The 12,729-nt window shown below is 39.4% G+C and overlaps 1 pseudogene; it reads left to right on the forward strand.

Annotated features, from left to right (window-relative positions):
- The window catches only part of LOC124027282, a 16,166-nt pseudogene extending 5,410 nt beyond the window's left edge, over nt 1-10,756 (forward strand).
- Nucleotides 10,757-12,729: the final 1,973 nt, after the last annotated feature.

The following is a 12,729-nucleotide window of genomic DNA, read 5'->3' on the forward strand; positions in this document are numbered from 1 at the left end:
GTGTGTGTGTGTGTGTGTGTGTGTGTGTGTGTGTGTGTGTGTGTGTGTGTTATCTATCACTAGACTGTGTGTGTGTGTGTGCGTTATCTACACTAGACTGTGTGTGTGTGTGTGTGTGTGTGTGTGTGTGTGTGTGTGTGTGTGTGTGTGTGTGTGTGTGTGTGTGTGTGTGTGTGTGTGTGTGTGTGTGTGTGTGTGTGTGTGTGTGTGTGTGTGTGTGTGTGTGTGTGTGTGTGTGCGTTATCTACACTAGACTGTGTGTGTGTGTGTGTGTGTGTGTGTGTGTGTGTGTGTGTGTGTGTGTGTGTGTGTGTGTGTGTGTGTGTGTGTGTGTGTGTGTGTGTGTGTGTGTGTGTGTGTGTGTGTGTGTGTGTGTGTGTGTGTGTGTGTGTGTGTTATCTACACTAGACTGTGTGTGTGTGTGTGCGTTATCTACACTAGACTGTGTGTGTGTGTGTGTGTGTGTGTGTGTGTGTGTGTGTGTGTGTGTGTGTGTGTGTGTGTGTGTGTGTGTGTGTGTGTGTGTGTGTGTGTGTGTGTGTGTGTGTGTGTGTGTGTGTGTGTGTGTGTGTGTGTGTGTGTGTGTGTGTGTGTGTGTGTGTGTGTGTGTGTGCGTTATCTACACTAGACTGTGTGTGTGTGTGTGTGTGTGTGTGTGTGTGTGTGTGTGTGTGTGTGTGTGTGTGTGTGTGTGTGTGTGTGTGTGTGTGTGTGTGTGTGTGTGTGTGTGTGTGTGTGTGCTATCTACACTAGACTGTGTGTGTGTGCGTGTGCGTGCGTGTGTGTGTGTGTGTGTTTGGGGTATACATCAGTACTGTTTGTGAATATTGAGATTTAGTAAACATTTTTAAACCATAAATCACTGTCATCGCTTCGAGCGAAAAATAAAACGATTGCAGTGGTTGGACGGAGGAGGTATGAAAGAGAAAGCATATCATGAGTATAGTTCTACATTTTATAGTTTTCTTTATGTTGAAAAGCTGTCATTTTTTTAAATGGGGGGGGTGTTTAGCACGCACACTACTATGCTTTTCTTGTTTGTGGTGCAGCGAGTTAATGACACAAAGTTGACATTGTATTTTTATTGTCAATGTTTAATAAGAACCGTTTTTTGTGAATCACACTTTTTCTTGAAGCTATAAGTTTGTGGTGAACCAACTCCTTGTGTTATGGTGTAGGTGACTAACTCCATGTGTTATGGTATAGGTGACTAACTCCATGTGTTATCATACAGGTGACTAACTCCTTGTGTTATGATATAGGTGACTAACTCTATGTGTTATGGTATAGGTGACTAACTCCTTGTGTTATCATACAGGTGACTAACTCCTTGTGTTATGATATAGGTGACTAACTCTATGTGTTATCATACAGGTGACTAACTCCCTGTGTTACGGTATAGGTGACTAACTCACTGTGTTATAGTATAGGTGACTAACTCCATGTGTTATGGTATAGGTGACTAACTCCTTGTGTTATGGTATAGGTGACTAACTTCTTGTGTTATCATATAGGTGACAAACTCCTTGTGTTATGGTATAGGTGACTAACTCCATGTGTTATGGTATAGGTGACTAACTCCTTGTGTTATGGTATAGGTGACTAACTCCTTGTGTTATGGTATAGGTGACTAACTCCTTGTGTTATGGTATAGGTGACCAACTCCTTGTGTTATGATATAGGTGACTAACTCTATGTGTTATGGTGTAGGTGACTAACTCCTTGTGTTATGGTATAGGTGACTAACTCCTTGTGTTATGGTATAGGTGACTAACTCCTTGTGTTATGGTATAGGTGACTAACTCCTTGTGTTATGGTATACGTGACTAACTCCTTGTGTTATGATATAGGTGACTAACTCCTTGTGTTATGGTATAGGTGACTAACTCCCTGTGTTACGGTATAGGTGACTAACTCACTGTGTTATAGTATAGGTGACTAACTCCATGTGTTATGGTATAGGTGACTAACTCTATGTGTTATGGTATAGGTGACTAACTCCTTGTGTTATGGTATAGGTGACTAACTCCTTGTGTTATGGTATAGGTGACTAACTCTATGTGTTATGGTATAGGTGACTAACTCCTTGTGTTATGGTATAGGTGACTAACTCCTTGTGTTATGGTATAGGTGACTAACTCCTTGTGTTATGGTATAGGTGACTAACTCCTTGTGTTACGGTATAGGTGACTAACTCACTGTGTTATAGTATAGGTGACTAACTCCATGTGTTATAGTATAGGTGACTAACTCCATGTGTTATGGTATAGGTGACTAACTCCTTGTGTTATGGTATAGGTGACTAACTCCTTGTGTTATGGTATAGGTGACTAACTCCTTGTGTTATGGTATAGGTGACCAACTCCTTGTGTTATGATATAGGTGACTAACTCTATGTGTTATGGTGTAGGTGACTAACTCCTTGTGTTATGGTATAGGTGACTAACTCCTTGTGTTATGGTATAGGTGACTAACTCCTTGTGTTATGGTATAGGTGACTAACTCCTTGTGTTATGGTATACGTGACTAACTCCTTGTGTTATGATATAGGTGACTAACTCCTTGTGTTATGGTATAGGTGACTAACTCCCTGTGTTACGGTATAGGTGACTAACTCACTGTGTTATAGTATAGGTGACTAACTCCATGTGTTATGGTATAGGTGACTAACTCTATGTGTTATGGTATAGGTGACTAACTCCTTGTGTTATGGTATAGGTGACTAACTCCTTGTGTTATGGTATAGGTGACTAACTCTATGTGTTATGGTATAGGTGACTAACTCCTTGTGTTATGGTATAGGTGACTAACTCCTTGTGTTATGGTATAGGTGACTAACTCCTTGTGTTATGGTATAGGTGACTAACTCTATGTGTTATGGTATAGGTGACTAACTCCATGTGTTATGGTATAGGTGACTAACTCTATGTGTTATGGTATAGGTGACTAACTCCCTAACCACCTGGTTTGTCTCTATCTCTACAGCTATAAGCGTGTGGTGACAAAGCAGCGAGCGGCCGTGGCGGTGGTGGTGTGTTGGACTGTGGCCTTCATCGTGGGCTTGACCCCCATGCTGGGCTGGAACAACCTCTGGAGGTAGATAGCTATGTATTTTAAATTAGTTTTGTGTTGTTTGCTAATTGCAATGTGACATTGTCCGTGTTCAAAACGGCTTCCTATTCTCTATATAGTGCACTACTTTAGACCAGGGCCCTATTCTCTATATAGTGCACTACTTTTGAACAGGGCCCCATAGGGTTGCCGTTTCATGCTCCCCAATTGTCCTTTCAATCGTGTATTTATAAATCATTAATCTATTCTAGTTCTGCTATTGATACTATGTATCTATAATCTACCCAATTCAAAGTAAATAACACCTCTCTCTATCTCACTCTCCCCCTCCCCGTACCCTCTCATTTCAATTCAAGAAACATATGGTAACATTGCCAAAACAAGTGAAATAGATAATAAACAAAAGTGAAATAAACAATACAAATGAACAGTAAACATTACACTCACAGGAATTCCAAAATAATAAAGACATTTCAAATGTCATATTATGTATATACAGTGTTGTAACAATGTGCAAATAGTGAAAGTACAAAAGGGACAATTAATAAACATAAATATGGGTTGTATTTACAATGATGTTTGTTATTCACTGGCTGCCCTTTTCTTGTGGCAACAGGTCACACATATTGCTGCTGTGATGGCATTGTGGTGTTTCACCCAGTAGATATGGGACTTTATCAAAATTGGGTTTGTTTTCTAAATTCTTTGTGGATCTGTTGTCACGCCCTGGTCGAAGTATTTTGTGTTTATCTTCATGTATTGGGTCAGGCCAGGGTGTGGCATGGGGTTTTTGTATTGTGGTGTGTTTTGTCTTGGGGTTTTGGTGTTGGTATTGGGATTGTAGCTTAGTGGGGTATCTAGCAAAGTCTATGGCTGTCTGGAGTGGTTCTCAATCAGAGGGAGGTGTTTATCATTGTCTCTGATTGGGAACCATATTTAGGCAGCCATATTCTTTGAGTTTGTCGTGGGTGATTGTCCTTCGTGTCTTTGTTCCTGTCGCTGTGTTAGTTGACAAGTATAGGCTGTTTCGGTTTTCGTTACGTTTTTGTAGTGTTTGTGTTTATTCGTGTTTACGTTGATTATTAAACATGGATCGTAATCTACACGCTGCGGTTTGGTCCGACTCTCCTTCACACCTAGAAAACCGTTACATCTGTGTAATCTGAGTGAAATAAGTGTCTCTAATATTGTCATACAAGGCTATGCTCACTGAGTCTGTACATAGTCAAAGCTTTCCTTAAATTTGGGTCAGTCACAGTGGTCAGGTATTCTGCCACTGTTTAATCTCTGTTTAGGGCCAAGAAGCATCCTAGTTTGCTTAAAAAAAAAAGTTAATTATTTCCAATGTGTCAAGTAATTATCTTTTTGATGTCTCATGATTTGGTTGGTTCTAATTATGTTGCTGTCCTGGGGCGCTGTCTGGACCAGCTTGCTTAGGGGACTTTTCTCCGGGTTCATCTCTGTAGGTGATGGCTGTGTTATGGAAGGTTTGGATATCGCTTCCTTTTATGTGGTTGTAGAATTTTAACTGCTCTTTTCTGGATTTTGATCATTAGCTGGTATCGGCCCAATTCTACTCTGCATCCATTATTTGGTGTTTTACGTTGTACACAGAGGATATTTTTGCAGAATTCTGCATGCAGTCTCAATTTGGCGTTTCTCCCATTTAGTGAATTCTTGGACCCCAGACCCCACAACCATAAAGGGCAATGGGTTCTATAACTGATTCAAGTATTTTTTAGCCAGATCCCAATTGGTATGTCGAATTTGATGTTCCTTTTGATGGTGTTGAAGGCCCTTCTTGTCTTGTCTCTCAGCTTGGTCACAGCTTTGTGGAAGTTACCTGTGGCGCTGATGTTTAGGCCCGAGGTATGTATAGTTTTTTGTGTGCTCTAGGGCAACGGTGTCTAGATGGAATTTGTATTTGTGGTCCTGGCGACTGGACCTTTTTTGGAACACCATTATTTTTGTCTAATTGAGATTTGCAGTCAAGGCCCAGGTTTGGCAGAATTTGTGCAGAAGATCTAGGTGCTGCTGTAGGCCCTCCTTAGTTGCGGACAGAAGAACCAGATCATCAGCAAACAGTAGATATTTGACTTCAGATTCTAGTAGGATGAGGCCGGGTGCTGCAGACTGTTCTTGTGCCCTCACCAATTTGTTGATATATATTGTCACGCCTTGGTCAATATGTTTTGTGTTTTCGTTATATATTTTGGTCAGGCCAAGGTGTGACATGGGTTATGTGTTGTGTTCGTATTGGGGTTTTATAGCATTGGGATTGTGAATGATTAGGGGTGTGTCTAGTTAGGCTTGGCTGCCTGAGGCGGTTCTAAATCAGTGTCAGGTGATTCTCGTTGTCTCGGATTGGGAACCGTATTTAGGTAGCCTGAGTTTCACTTTGTATTTTGTGGGTGATTGTTCCTGTCTCTGTGTAGTGTTCACCAGATAGGCTGTAATAGGTTTCTCGTTCCGTTTGTTGTTTTTGTATATGTTATAGTTATTTCATGTTACGCTCTTCATTCATTAAAGTCATGAGTAACAAATACGCTGCATTTCGGTCCGACTCTCTTTCGACAAACGAAGAACGCCGTTACATATATGTTGAAGAGGGTGGGGCTAAAGCTGCATCCCTGTCTCACCCCACGGCCTTGTGGAAAGAAATGTGTGTTTTTTGCCCATTTTAACCGCACACTTGTTGTTTGTGTACATGGATTTTATAATGTCTTATATTTTTCCCCAACACCACTTTCCATCAATTTGTATAGCAGACCTCCATGCCAAATTGAGTCTTTTATAAAGTTTTTTATAAATCAACAAAGCATGTTTAGACTTTGCCTTTGTTTTGCTTTGTTTGCTTGTCAATTAAGGTTTGCAGGGTGAATACGTGGTCTGACGTACTGTAGTTTGGTACAAAGCCAATTTGACATTTGCTCAGTACATTGTTTTCACTGAGGAAATGTACAAGTCTGCTGTTCACCCCCTTTTGTCTTCCTCCCGACAGGCTGCAGCAGAACGGTTCCCTGAACGAGGATCTCATCATCACCTGTCAGTTTGAGAACGTAATCAGCATGGACTATATGGTCTACTTCAACTTCTTCGGCTGGGTATTATAACATCTCTATGTAGTATATCAGCTGGGTATTATAACATCTCTCTTTATGTAGTATATCAGCTGGGTATTATAACATCTCTCTTTATGTAGTATATCAGCTGGGTATTATAACATCTCTCTTTATGTAGTATATCAGCTGGGTATTATAACATCTCTCTTTATGTAGTATATCAGCTGGGTATTATAACATCTCTCTTTATGTAGTATATCAGCTGGGTATTATAACATCTCTCTTTATGTAGTATATCAGCTGGGTATTATAACATCTCTCTTTATGTAGTATATCAGCTGGGTATTATAACATCTCTCTTTATGTAGTATATCAGCTGGGTATTATAACATCTCTCTTTATGTAGTATATCAGCTGGGTATTATAACATCTCTCTTTATGTAGTATATCAGCTGGGTATTATAACATCTCTCTTTATGTAGTATATCAGCTGGGTATTATAACATCTCTCTTTATGTAGTATATCAGCTGGGTATTATAACATCTCTCTATATGCAGTATATCAGCTGGGTATTATAACATCTCTCTTTATGTAGTATATCAGCTGGGTATTATAACATCTCTCCTTATGTAGTATATCAGCTGGGTATTATAACATCTCTCTTTATGTAGTATATCAGCTGGGTATTATAACATCTCTATGTAGTATATCAGCTGGGTATTATAACATCTCTCTTTATGTAGTATATCAGCTGGGTATTATAACATCTCTCTTTATGTAGTATATCAGCTGGGTATTATAACATCTCTCTTTATGTAGTATATCAGCTGGGTATTATAACATCTCTCTTTATGTAGTATATCAGCTGGGTATTATAACATCTCTCCTTATGTAGTATATCAGCTGGGTATTATAACATCTCTCTTTATGTAGTATATCAGCTGGGTATTATAACATCTCTATGTAGTATATCAGCTGGGTATTATAACATCTCTCTTTATGTAGTATATCAGCTGGGTATTATAACATCTCTATGTAGTATATCAGCTGGGTATTATAACATCTCTATGTAGTATATCAGCTGGGTATTATAACATCTCTATGTAGTATATCAGCTGGGTATTATAACATCTCTCTTTATGTAGTATATCAGCTGGGTATTATAACATCTCTCTTTATGTAGTATATCAGCTGGGTATTATAACATCTCTCCTTATGTAGTATATCAGCTGGGTATTATAACATCTCTCTTTATGTAGTATATCAGCTGGGTATTATAACATCTCTCTATATGCAGTATATCAGCTGGGTATTATAACATCTCTCTTTGTGTAGTATATCAGCTGGGTATTATAACATCTCTCTTTATGTAGTATATCAGCTGGGTATTATAACATCTCTCCTTATGTAGTATATCAGCTGGGTATTATAACATCTCTCTTTATGTAGTATATCAGCTGGGTATTATAACATCTCTCTTTATGTAGTATATCAGCTGGGTATTATAACATCTCTCTTTATGTAGTATATCAGCTGGGTATTATAACATCTCTCTTTATGTAGTATATCAGCTGGGTATTATAACATCTCTCTTTATGTAGTATATCAGCTGGGTATTATAACATCTCTATGTAGTATATCAGCTGGGTATTATAACATCTCTCTTTATGTAGTATATCAGCTGGGTATTATAACATCTCTCTTTATGTAGTATATCAGCTGGGTATTATAACATCTCTCTTTATGTAGTATATCAGCTGGGTATTATAACATCTCTCTATATGCAGTGTATCTTATGTTCATAAGACTTGAGGTCAGGGCATCTGATGTTGTTTGTTGAACTAAAGCATTTCAGGGATACATGTATTGCTATTTAGTAGCTCTGTAGCTCAACTAGTGCATGGGGTAAAACATGGTACTGGAGATAACCTGGACTGGACTATTTTCCACTACAGGTGCTGCCTCCTTTACTCCTCATGCTGGTCATTTACACAGAGATCTTCTACATGATCCACAAGCAACTCAACAAGAAGGTGAGGTGACCACCACCCCTCCTCCACTTCCATGTAGCCTCGCCCCACCTCTGTTTGTGATATCTTGCCAATTCCTTGTCACTCATTGTCATGCCGAACAGGAGACTTCCATAAGTCATAAGTCTCAATAGTCACACCCGACTGACTACCTCATCCCCATATTATTACTTACACTCTTGCTCTTTTGCACCCCAGTATCTCCACTTGCACATCATCATCTGCACATCTATTACTCCAGTATTAATGCTAAATTGTAATTATTTTCACCTCTAGGGCCTGTTTATTGCCTACCTCCCTACTCTTCTACATTTCCACACACTGTACATAGATTTTTCTATTTTTATTTTACTTTGTGTTATTGACTGTACGTTTGTTTATGTGTAACTCTGTGTTTTTGTCGCACTGCTTTGCTTTATCTTGGCCAGGTCGCAGTTGTAAATAGGAACTTGTTCTCAACTGGCCTACCTGGTTAAATAAAGGTGTTCTCAACTGGCCTACCTGGTTAAATAAAGGTGTTCTCAACTGGCCTATCTGGTTAAATAAAGGTGTTCTCAACTGGCCTACCTGGTTAAATAAAGGTGTTCTCAACTGGCCTACCTGGTTAAATAAAGGTGTTCTCAACTGGCCTACCTGGTTAAATAAAGGTGTTCTCAACTGGCCTACCTGGTTAAATAAAGGTGTTCTCAACTGGCCTACCTGGTTAAATAAAGGTGTTCTCAACTGGCCTACCTGGTTAAATAAAGGTGTTCTCAACTGGCCTACCTGGTTAAATAAAGGTGTTCTCAACTGGCCTACCTGGTTAAATAAAGGTGTTCTCAACTGGCCTACCTGGTTAAATAAAGGTGTTCTCAACTGGCCTACCTGGTTAAATAAAGGTGTTCTCAACTAGCCTACCTGGTTAAATAAAGGTGTTCTCATCTAGCCTACCTGGTTAAATAAAGGTGTTCTCATCTAGCCTACCTGGTTAAATAAAGGTGTTCTCAACTAGCCTACCTGGTTAAATAAAGGTGTTCTCAACTGGCCTACCTGGTTAAATAAAGGTGTTCTCAACTAGCCTACCTGGTTAAATAAAGGTGTTCTCATCTAGCCTACCTGGTTAAATAAAGGTGTTCTCATCTAGCCTACCTGGTTAAATAAAGGTGAAATCAAATTAAAAAGAAGGAGATGGCAGAAACAAGGAGATGGCAGAAACAGACTCGAACCAAGGTCACTAGATGATCTATCTAGGGGAAATGGATCCCCTATAAAAGCTATATCAATTATTATTTGTTATTTACAATAATACATTATTAAAGGTAATCTTTATTCTTACAGGCTTGCACCACCAACCACACCGATCCCAACAAGTACTACAACAAGGAACTCAAACTGGCCAAGTCCCTGGCCCTGGTCCTCTTCCTGTTCGCCATCAGCTGGCTTCCCCTCCACATCATCAACTGCATCACGTTGTTCTGTCCGACCTGCGACAAACCCCTGTTCCTGATCTACATCGCTATATTACTCACGCACGGCAACTCAGCCGTCAACCCCATCGTCTACGCCTTCCGCATCAAGAAGTTCCGAGACGCTTTCCTGAAGATCTGGAAGCAGTACTTCTGTTGTAAGGACGTACCCGCCATCTTGAACCAGCCTAGTGAGAAGGATAGGAAAGAGAACCAGAATGGCAACGGAAACGGGAATCCTAATCCGAACAGAGACTCACAGCCAGCTCTATTGCCACCACAACAAGGGCAGCAGCCTTCACTAGAGCAGATGCAGGAGGTCAAGCCCCAACGGCCACAGTCTCACAATGATGACCCAACACAGTAGAAACCCCCAATGGAGCTCAACAATATCTAACTAACCCCGGGAAACAGAAGGGAGTTTCTACATTGATGTGTCAGAAACCCTATGCGTTACTATGTCTTGGGAGATGAGTAGAGGTTGTTTAACAGGAGTCAGAGGCATCCTCATAGTCATTCTGAATGTATAGCTAGCTACCAATGGAGGAGTGTGACATGGTGAAAGAAAAGTTTAACCAGTTTACTTTTTGTACCTTGCACCTGAAAGTCATTGGATGTGTTGTGTTTACACCTTTTTTGAATGAGTGTGTGGCATGTTACCGACTGAATGGAAGGATTCAGGAGCAGAGTTTGGCGACTTGCAGGACTTGTAAAGATATCTTACAGACTGTGAAATCACATTTGAACAGGCGGAGGTGTATTTGAGTTTGAGGCAGAGGAAAAAACATTGAAAAGGAGTATCAGGGTTTATACGGTAAAAACATTGAAAAGGAGTATTAGGGTTTATACGGTAAAAACAATGAAAAGGTGTATTAGGGTTTATACGGTAAAAACATTGAAAAGGAGTATTAGGGTTTATACGGTAAAAACAATGAAAAGGTGTATTAGGGTTTATACGGTAAAAACATTGAAAAGGTGTATTAGGGTTTATACGGTAAAAACATTGAAAAGGAGTATTTAGCCCCATGGTGGAGGTGTCATACCCATAAAAGCTAGAGGTCAAACAGGTAAATGGTTCCAATCATTTTTCCACCATTCATTTTTCCCACAGGGGATTTTAGAAACACTTCAAATAAGGGCAGTGTTTCATGTAGGTTTACCCTGGCGTGATGTTTTGATTACCATGTAAATCTCTCTCGGACAAGGTGACTTTTATCAACATATTCGACTCTATTTACTCTCAGAATTGAAAATGCTAATTAGCATCAAAGTAGAAATCCCTGCAGGTCATCTCTATCTGACACCTTTGCTAACAGGTATTGTGTCAATATAAAACTTGCACAAGACAGTAAACAGAATTGTCCATTTAAAGAAATGTAGCCAATTTATTAATTACTACATTAGGCTAACATTGACCCTGCTGGTCATCTATGAACGTTTGAACATCTTGGCCATGTAATTGTTATATTTCTCAATCCGGCACAGCCAGAAGAGGACTGCCCCCCGCCCTCATAGCCTGGTTCCTCTCTGGGTTACTTCCTAGGTTCCTGCCTTTCTAGGGAGTTTTTCCTAGCCACCGTGCTTCTACATCTCCATTGCTTGCAGTTTGGGGTTTTAGGCTGGGTTTCTGTATAGCACTTTGTGACATCAGCTGATGTAAAAAGTGCTTTATGAATCATTTTGATAGATTGATTCATAGTTAATCCAGAGATTCTTACCTTAGCCTCGATTCCGCAGTCTCATCCAGATCAACATGCCATTTTTAGTTCTTTATGCTAGACACACTGGCATTTAATTCTGAGGCTATGAAAATTGATCTAATTCACCTTATTCTAGAGAGATTTACATGGCAATCAAAACGTCACGCCAGGGTAAGCCTACACGAAACACAGACCTTATTTTAAGTGTTTTTTAAAATCCCCTATGAAAAAAATGTTTGGTGGAAAAACGATTGGAACCATTTCCCTCTTTGACCGTTTGGTTTTATGGGTATTATGACTCATTCTGTGGTACTCTATTAGGGTTTATGTGGTAAAAAAAAACATTGAAAAGGAGTATTAAAGTTTATACTGTAAAAACACTGAAAATAATTATTAGGGTTTATATGCTAAAAAAGGGTAATGAAAAATTTGCAATAATGTAAGGGCATTATTCAATCAGACCAGATTTAGGAGGTGTCAGAGGTGAAACTGCTTTAGAGCTGTCAAGTCCACAAGCAGCTCCTGGAATTATATCTATAGCGGACATTACCACTGGCTACACGGAATCCTATGTAGCCTTGTTTACCGATTCGAATGTTAGATGTAATCTAGGCTGATAGAAATCCTCATTATTTTGTATAATGATTTTAATAATAATAATATATTTTCAATTTGAGCATCATCTATATAGCCTAGACTTTCTCGTTCTGAACTTCTAACGTGAATGGGAGGGGTGTCGCTTCGTGACAATGATCAAGAGCAGTTGCACCGATTTGACAGCTCCGACGTAATTACACCTCAGACACAGCAACAACATCAGCTATAATACGGGTTTCGGCTATCGCCAGTTAACGCTTGATCTGATTGAATCTAGGCCTAAATCTCTTTGATAATGAGACATCTTAATAACAAACTGATCTGGAGACACTAAGCTTCAATTCACAGTTAACAGAACAGTGGATCTTTATGACATTGTGAAATTGAAAAGGAACTGGAAGTTGATGTGATTCTCATCACAAAATGTGCAAAATACAACACTGACTGTGAGGTTAATCAATGTCACGTTCTCAAAATGTTTTACATTTTACCATGTACAAAGATGGCTTATAAACCGAAACAAAATAATCTTATGTTTTTTTTTGTATTATTTAAAAAATAAAATACATTTTTAATTTAACTAGACTAGTCGGTTAAGAACAAATACTTATTTACAATTGACGGCCTACACCGGGTCAAACCCGGAAGACGCTGGGCCAATTGCATCATGGGACTCCCAGTCACAGCCGGATGTGATACATCCTGGATAAAACAACATGAAAATGTGACTTAAAAGGGTTACAGATGTTCCAATTGTCAAACGATAAGGTTCATCTTCCTGCTGTTCATTAAACTGAATTGATTTGAGCTGAGAAAGGCGTA

The sequence above is a fragment of the Oncorhynchus gorbuscha genome, unplaced genomic scaffold (assembly GCF_021184085.1).
Source record: "Oncorhynchus gorbuscha isolate QuinsamMale2020 ecotype Even-year unplaced genomic scaffold, OgorEven_v1.0 Un_scaffold_3069, whole genome shotgun sequence".
NCBI lineage: Eukaryota > Metazoa > Chordata > Actinopteri > Salmoniformes > Salmonidae > Oncorhynchus > Oncorhynchus gorbuscha.